We start from the raw sequence: 7,413 nt of genomic DNA, 5'->3' as shown, positions 1-7,413 counted from the left end.
CAAAGAAAATAAAGAAAGGAAATGAAGCTAGCACACATTTAGAATTCAAATAATAAAATAACAGAGACCCAGACACTGCAAATTCATCTACTGACCTGGAGTTAGAAAGATTCTAAATCTTCAGAACCAATGAGAAGATTATAATTTTGTTCCTTCTAGAGAAGAAGAAGCAGTTCCTTCTGGAGAAGAAGAAGCAGCAAAAACCCGAATTAAAGAAAAAATGAAAGCAGTGTTCCTTCCCTAACAACTAATCCCCTTCCTTCACCTTGTCTTTTAAAACCTAGATTGAAAACATCAACAAACAGAAAGCAAGCAGCTAGCAGAAATATGCATCATAATAGTGCAACAACATTAATATGTGAACACTCTTATAGTAGCCATTAGCTTGTTCTAGTCCAATCTTTATTGATCCCATAAAATACAGTTACCATATTAAGGGCAGCATCATGCACATACCAAAGTGACTTGGCTGAAGAGATTATCCACCAAAGTCAAAAAAAAATTGACCCAGTACTCAATAAAAATAAACTCAACACCTTTTCTTCCCTCTAAAACACACACAACTCAAGCAAATTGAAGATAATTATATCCACAGACACTGAAAAAAGAAAACAAAAGCATACCAGGGTGCTTGTGGAGAGAAGTGACAATTTCTGGTTCTTCTGCCTTGGTGGCTGTTTTGCAGTTACATTGTTAAATACCCAAAAGAGAAGATAAAAACCAATAAAGTAACAATGATGTCAATACACAAAAAGGCCAATACAGTAAGCATGGCACTAAATCTATCAATATAGTGTCATAAGAAGGGCAGAGCAGGATATCTATAAACAGATCAAGATGTCGCATATGCAATGAGATGTAATTAGTTAGTTGATAATATTCTATGTGGGTACCAAAATGACTTAGATGGAGATATTATTTTCAGTTCTCAATACCAAGTAATTGAATCAGATGATGTTTAATTAACAAAACAGAGAAACAATAGAGGTTTCTGTTTTGACAAATTCCAAACTTCAGAAATCAATCATTATCAAGATAAAGACATTCAATTCGTTCTAGTCAATGTTATAAATCAAGAATATGCGGTGCACCTTTTCCAAAACAAACACAAATTGATTCGTGGTCTCCTCCTTTGCATCTCAGTGTTTGAACTTTGATAGAGAATGCAAACAACAGAAAAACAATTTCAGATCAATCGCTTTTAAAAAGATAATAATACTGTTAAAATCAAATGCAATAACTTTGGATATATGAACAAAAAGTGAATAGATTGAACACATATATTGATATATATGATTTGAGGATTTTTTTTTTTTTTTTTTTTTTTTGGGATTGATGTCTATCTGTTTTGTAGGCAAAATCCGGAAATCATTGTATTACTATTCATTGAACAGTACCAAAGACATTTTAAAGTAAAATGTAATGAAGGCAAAATTAGTAACAAGTGAATATTGGCAGTTTTCTTTTGTAGCAAGCATATATCTTGGGTGTTATTTTAATTACATAGTTATCTAAAGATTGAACTTTATTTGTTTATTATTTCAAGGAAACATTCTGGATGGTTAGTGAGGTATAGTTAGAGTTTGGAAGACAGGTTGTGCTATTTAGACTTTTGTTGTGCAATTTACAACAACTCAGTTGAAATTTCAAAAGGAGCTATCATCTGTTGCAAATGATGAATCTGACTTTGTAGACACATTTGAGGAGTTGATGTAAAATAGTTGGTCGCCACTATAAGCCTAAACCATTTGTACATTGTCAAGCCTAACCATGTTTGCAATATGTACATAAACACCTATTATGGTTATTATATCTAACTTTGAAATTTGGCTAAGTTACCATATTTTTGAACATGTAAAATAATTTTGTTCGCTCAAAAATCGTCTCAGCCACGTGTCAAGGGTTTCTTTGGCTTACACGTGTCCTTCTAGAGGGGTGAAGTGTGCGCTGGCGTGCCAACTCGTACTCGGAAGGCCAAGCGAGGTTTTTTTTCTAAATTGTAGATTTTACGCCGATCTGACTTCTAATCACTTGATTGTGGGACGAGGAAGGATTGATCTCGGCCGCTGGGTTATCTCTGCCTTGAATGCAAGGACTTTAGCACAGATCGGCCTTACCTAACCGCAGTCTTCGTGTTGTGTAGCTCGATGATTGAGGTGAAAGTGAAGTGATGATGATTCTTTTTGTGATTTTGTATAAAGTAAATAATGTAAAGTAAACAATAGCAAATAAATAGCATAAACGAAAGTGCAGGTAGAGAAAGTGCAGGAATGTAAAAGTGCAGCAAATAAAATGCAGGAAGATAAAGAACAAGAATGTAAACCGCGGGAAATAAAGTGTAGCAAAGTAACAAGTAAAAAGATAAATTGCTGGAATATAAAGAACGACAATCTAAAGTGCAGGACATATAAATACCTGTAAAGAAATAGATAAGATAAACATGTAAAGATTGATAAGTTTTGCTTAAATGTATTGAGATAAAATTTAAGTAATTGCGTAGAGCGTTTGGTCGAGGACAGATGCCTATGGTCCTTTTATAGTGAATGATACATTATTGAATAAAGAAAAAGATACAATCTTGGCTGTAATTGTCGAGACTGTGTTGATTGCATGAATTCAAGGTTGAGAATTAATGCGTGGTTTCATGCTTTTGAATGCAGTGACTGCTAACTTGAGAATTAAAACTCATAACTGTGCATTTAATCTTTACGGCTTTTAAATTTCCTGAATCTTTTTAACACCTACATCTAATGGCCTTTATGAACTTGATTAACAACATTCAATCGCGCGTGGCCATTCATTACGCCGCGGGCATTCAATAGCGGTCATCCATTATGTAGCAGCTGATTAGCCGCAATAATTCATTATGCCTTGTGGGTCTGGCTCACTTGTCTGCCATGCGGGCCTTGCTAAATTTAAGTGCAAACAGAGCCCTCTTGTTTCTTGAGTTTCGGCATAGACGTCTAGCGGTTAAGGGACTAAAAGATTATTTCTAAGAAATTCACTTGGCAAGAAACACACTCTATTATAAGCGTTGCTGACATTCATCATGCCATAGCTATTCAACCTTTCAACTGTGGCCCTAAGTCAAATTTATGTGGGCCCTACCCACCTGTGTGTCATGTGGGTATTGCCAAATTTAGGTTCAAACAGCCTAGTCCCTTGAGCTTCAGCTTAGACACCGAATGGTTAAGGGACTAAAAGATTATATCTAAAAAACTCACTTGGCAAGGAACACGCTCTATTATATGCGTTGCTGACATTCATAATGCCGCGGCTATTCAACCATTCAACTGCACAGTCCTAAGCCAAATTTCTTGTGGCCCTATATATACAATTGTCTTCCATGTGGGGCTTGCCAAATTTATGTTCAAACAGAGCCCCCTCTAGTCCTTTGAACTTCGACATAGATGTCGAGTGATTAAGGAACTAAAGGTCAATGTTACAGGCTTATTTGGCAAGGTACATTCTATCTGCTTCTTGCCTAATGTTACTTACAACTCTCAATGTCTTACACGTTTTTAAGCTCATTACGCCATGACTATTTAACCAAGGTTCAATATACCACGTTCATTCAACTGTTGTTCGTTGTTATACCATAGCCATTCATCTGTGGTTATTTACTAGCCACAGCCATTTAACCACGTCCTTTCACCAAACGCGGCCGTTCAACTGTTGTTTTTTGCTATGTCAATAGTCATTATTCGTAATATATATGTAGCCCTGCCCTAATTCCTTGAGCCTCGGCTCGAGCTGAATGGTGAAGGAGCTGGTAAACAAAGTCGACCTCATTATCGAATGATATCCAAATATTTTCCAACCATAATCATAGAAATATTTCGGCCTTACAGTTTCATGCCTACCGAGTAATTAACAGCTTCCAAAGACACAACTTTTTACTTATTTTATTTTATTTTATTTTTAGCAGAAACTAAAGCAAGAAAACAAAATGTAAAAATCTTGTGTGCCATTATGGAGGTGGCCAACAATGTTTCACCCCAAGTTTTGAACATTTTGTATTCTCGGCATGAATTTGAATTTTTCGAGGCTAATCTTTATTGACCAAAGGGAATGATAAAGATTTGTTTTCTTTTTGGCTTTCATGTGAGCCGAAAATATATGCTCTTCAAATGTACTTGGTTCCACTTTATCTAACAGTGGCTTCTCCAAGTCAACTTTATTTCCAATAATCGTGGCAACATGCATGACATCTTGAATTAGATGATCATCACCACTAACTACATTATGCTCAGTGAGCTGACATTATTTTGCTACAAGATTAAGATCTTTATCAAGCAGCGGATTGTTGAGGTTGGCTTTCTTTTCAAGAACCATATCCATTTGAATAGTCTTGTTAGTTGTACATTCAACCATGTGATGATCATTCTCCTTGACATTTTGCTAATTTTGACCTACCATGTTTGCCTCCATTTTTGAGAGAAGAACAACAGGTGGCCGAGTTTCCATTTGATCATCTATGAATACTTCTTTTTGGAGGTCATGGTTGCTGTTACAGTGGCTTGCCTGCTTCAATATTTTTTGATGTCTCAGCGTCTTCAAGTAATTCAAGTGTGACTTCATCTCTTCTTTGGAAATAGAAAATTGCGTGGCTATTTCTTCCACCCCTTTTTGAATGATCTTATTCATATATATGGGTTTTAAAAAATATTTTACATCACCTGCTCAAGAGCTTACATTTCCTTCAACCATTTGATTGTGACCAATTTGTTGATCGTATAGGGGATGTAGCGCGACTAGTGGAGTCTCCCACACAAGCTGGTAACTCAAGCCATCAAAATTGTTGTAGGGCCCTATTTGGTTGTAGTAATCTTGATTGTAATGATTATAATTTGAATCATAACTATTGCATGGTGCATTAACTGTTTGACCACAATTATCATACGGCTCATTAATTGGCTAGCCCATAACCATGCTAACTACCATAGCCATTTCGGTGATCAAAGCCATATTGAGGTAGTATTCACTACTACAATAATGGGCAAAGGCCACATGTGTTTTGCCACGCCTTAAAACAAGGGTGGGAACTTCCACTGTTTGGGTGATGTGAGATGGTATCAGGTACTGTAGTCATGATATTTTCCTACGATTGCTTATAATTGTGGATGAGTTAATTTTTTATATTTTCCTTATGTACTAGAATCTAATAATGGGCATTGAAAAATGAAAACTTATATTATATATATATATTTTATTTTTTTGGTTACATATATTATATTCTTTTTTGTTCTCGATCTCCTATCTCCCCTCTCTCTCATTCTCTCTCTTCTCTTTTCTTCGAGAAGCTCTCCTCTCTCTTCTGTGCTCCCACACTTGAATCTTCATTCTAATTCCCTTGTCCTTGAACTCACCCAAACTATCAATCCCCATCATCCAATGAATTGTCCGTGAAGGGGATCAAGGGGCGTCTCAATCCTCTACCGTCGGCTTGCATCGGTGACATGGTAATGGCCACCGTGAAGAAGGAAAAGCCGGATCTGAGGAAGAAGGTGCCGCTGGCCTTTTTTCCATTGTTTATACATTTTTCATTCTTTATAGATCTATATCTTCTAACTGCAGAAATTTTGCTCAAACTTGCTTTTATTGTTTCACTCTGCTTATTCAGATATGCAAGGGGTCTTTGTTCCAATTTCTTCATAGATTCATAGTACTTCTCTGCTCCGAGTTAACTCGCTCTGTTTTTATGTATGCAAGGATGGCCGCCACGATGTACGCCAAGTTAAACTAGATCAGAAGAAGCTCAACTAGATCGACCTCATCAGAATCTAGTTTCAGTGACCCAGTTTTTTTATGGGTTTATGCCTATCAACTCTAATCAAGATCCCCAATTTCATCAATGTGAAATTGGAATTCGTAGTGGTAATTTCTTTTCTTTACTCTTTTAGAAAGAGATTCCCCAATTTCATCAGTTTGCTTTGATATTAATACAACCTCTTTTGATTTTGATCGTCACAGGTTGCTAAAGGCCTAGCTTGTGGAACTCCTCATATGATCAGTGCTACGATTGAAGGCCTTGCTCGGTTGGCTGATGAGTTTTCTGACCTTGTTTTCAACTGCTAGCAATTTGCTACGATTAAAGTTTGTTTCATTTATAATTTCTTTTAGATCTGAACAATTGTTTATTGGGTCAAAGTAGACATTGAGTTTTCAAGTCAAAACCAATCTCCATGGCGCTGCTCTGAGTTAACTCGCTCTCTGTTTTTATGTATGCAAGGATGGCCATCACGATGTACGCCAAGTTAAACTGGAAGAACCTAAACCAGATCGACCTCATCAGAATCTGGATATGGTTTCAGTTTTTCAATAAAGTATGGATCCACGCCTATCACTTCTAATCCAAAATCTCAAATTTCATCACTTGAGTAGAGGCTGAAACCATGGCAGTGACTGAATCCAAGCCGATCATCAATGAACCCATTCATCCCCAGAAATATGAAATAAAATGAATAAGATCAGGATCTCAGCCATCCATCCCCAGGAATACTCGATATTGGACCAGAAATAATTAATAAAAAAAAATTATAATAATGAATCGTACCCACCATTGTTGTTGGTGGTCCCAGTATGTCAGAGCTTCTTCAGAGAAGCCACACACCAAGTAAATCGAGACTATTAAGGGGAAAGCAACCCCTCTACAGAACACTGACCCTATTAAAAGTGGCTGTAGTGTGGCTATGGCTGCTAGACACACACATGTGTGTGTCCTTTGAGGTCTTTTTGTCACGCAAGCTGTGTGTGGCCTTTCTCCATAATTGTAGTAGTGATTGTGGGATTTTTTTGAACCCAAGATGCATGGCTGTTTAAATCAACAAAACTTTGATACACATTATAGCTATATTGGCCATCATAACCATACAATTAATCTTGACTATATTGGCCACGATAATCATTTATTGAAAGAGAGCTAGGTAACTTAGGCTCATAATAGCTCATTAGTGAAAATACATAATATGTAATGTCTCACTAAATGGTCCAACATTCACCAAGTGTGGTCCCACTAAGAGTGTCAAAAGATGTTCGCTCAAAAATCGTCTCGGCCACTAGGCTTCTTTGGTTTACAGGTGTCCTTCTAAAGTGGTGATGTGTGCGCGGGCGTGCTAACTCGCGGCCGGGAGGATCTGACTTCTAATCAACTGATTGTGGGCCGAGGAACGATCAATCTCGGCCGCGGGGTTCCCTTGAATGCAAGGACTTTAGCACGGATCGACATTACCTAGCCGTAGTCTTCGTGTTGTGTAACTCGGTGATTGAGGTGAAAGTGAAGTGATGATGATTTTTTTTGTGATTTTGTATAAAGTAAATGATGTAAAGTAAACAACATTAAATAAATAGGATAAATGAAAGTGTAGTGAAAAAAAAAAAATGTAGGAAGATAAAGAACAAGAATGTAAACTG

The 7,413-nt window shown here is 36.9% G+C and overlaps 1 long non-coding RNA gene across 1 annotated transcript; it reads left to right on the top strand.

Annotated features, from left to right (window-relative positions):
- Positions 1-5,259: 5,259 nt before the first annotated feature.
- On the top strand, positions 5,260-6,666 carry LOC112202530. The gene is made up of 3 exons (XR_002937413.2): positions 5,260-5,507; positions 5,713-5,877; positions 5,974-6,666. It is a non-coding gene; the product is annotated as an uncharacterized LOC112202530 (long non-coding RNA).
- Positions 6,667-7,413: the final 747 nt, after the last annotated feature.

The sequence above is a fragment of the Rosa chinensis genome, chromosome 5 (genome assembly GCF_002994745.2).
Source record: "Rosa chinensis cultivar Old Blush chromosome 5, RchiOBHm-V2, whole genome shotgun sequence".
In the NCBI taxonomy this organism is placed as follows: Eukaryota; Viridiplantae; Streptophyta; class Magnoliopsida; order Rosales; family Rosaceae; genus Rosa; species Rosa chinensis.
The sequence above is the reverse complement of the archived record's forward strand: the minus strand, read 5'-3'. Positions and strand labels throughout refer to the sequence as shown.